This window comes from Schistocerca cancellata, chromosome 5, assembly GCF_023864275.1.
Source record: "Schistocerca cancellata isolate TAMUIC-IGC-003103 chromosome 5, iqSchCanc2.1, whole genome shotgun sequence".
Taxonomy (NCBI): Eukaryota; Metazoa; Arthropoda; class Insecta; order Orthoptera; family Acrididae; genus Schistocerca; species Schistocerca cancellata.
In genome coordinates this window covers 194,618,201-194,619,694 of record NC_064630.1, presented here as the reverse complement: position 1 = coordinate 194,619,694, position 1,494 = coordinate 194,618,201, and the positions used below count along the sequence as shown (strand labels likewise).

General features: G+C 35.0%; 1 pseudogene; it reads left to right on the top strand.

Moving 5' to 3' along the window:
* The first annotated feature begins 1,061 nt into the window (after window positions 1–1,061).
* Window positions 1,062–1,180, top strand: LOC126189868 (5S ribosomal RNA; annotated as a pseudogene).
* The last annotated feature ends 314 nt before the right edge of the window (window positions 1,181–1,494 follow it).

Sequence of the window (1,494 nt, the reverse complement as noted above, 5' to 3'; positions counted from 1 at the left end):
AACACAGCAGAAGACATTGTAAAGTGCTTTAAGAATGGCTGCAGATTTTTGGTTTATTTAAGGTACATGGGCAGGAAGAGTACGTTACGGCAGTGCTCAAAAAATTACTGTATTCCAATCATGAAATGGTAAGTAAAATATATAAGATTTGTAAAAATGAATAGCTTACAATATGCACATTTAAGGTAGTTTATTTTTCCTATCAACAGGTGAAGAACAGTTCTTGGTACATTTCTTGAGTTTCATCCTTTGTGGCCATCATTCTGATGCAGTTTTAAAGTCTTATTTTGATGTGTATATAAAGATTTTTCTTTGTATTAACGCCTCATTTTCAGAAGAATTTGCTTCTATTCTACATTTAAGTCATAAACATGCTAATCAACAATGGTTAAAGTAGTGTCTATTTTTGTTTGCTAATAACAGTACTCACTGTAATTTGTACAGTATTGGTAGCATATCTACACACTGTAATGTGATCGTTACAATTACATTTTTACAGATTTATTATTCAGTTGTGGCAAAGGAAGTGTACCGAGAGTAAAGATGAACAAAATGTGGAATTATCATTATATTAAACATTACAGTATTGACTGAGATTTTATTACACTGGCATTCATTGTCTAATATTCCAGGTTCAATTTGGTTTGCAGGGACCAAGGGCATAAGGTATATTGCATTAGTAACACCACTGACAAAGGATGTGAATTTTGCCTTGAGGTAGTAATCTGTACAGCTTGCTCCCTGTGTTGAAATACATATCTAATACTCTTTATTCGTTGGAAAGTAATTTCTAAATAGCCAATTTTTTAATCGGTGATTTTGTAACACTGAAATAAAAAATATTGCAAACATACAAATCTGCTAGGAGTGATAATACTACACAGAAAACATAAATATTTGGAGACCATAATGATTAAAGATTATTTTGTATTTAATGTTTTTTGTGTAAAGATGCTGAAGTCTGTGAGTTATGTAATACACCAAGGAACATGTGGAAGACAATTGGGCCCTAGTTTCCTTTGGTCAGAACACAATAAAAAATGAAACCAATATTTTTCTTGGCCAGTGGCCTTGCCGCAGTGGTAACACCAGTTCCCATTAGATCACCGATGTTAAGAGCTGTTGGGCTCGGCTAGTACTTGGATGGGTCACCATCCGGGTTTGCCAAGTGCTGTTGGCAAATGAGGTGCACTCAGCCCTTGTGAGGCCTATTGAGAAGCTGCTTGACTGAGAAATAGCGACACTGGTCACGAAAGCTGACAACGGCTGGGAGAGTTGTGTGCTGACCACATGCCCTTCTGTATCCACAGCCTCTTTTTTTAATACTTTCTTGAACATGCTGGAACCATGTTATAAATGGGTCTACATCCACTGTCTATTACATCAAATGTTTGTTGATAGTAAATACTGGAAATGAGAAAAGTTAATTGAAAATAATAATGATACAAATGTATATTTGATACCCTTTAGAAGCATTCCTGACAATTTGTACTG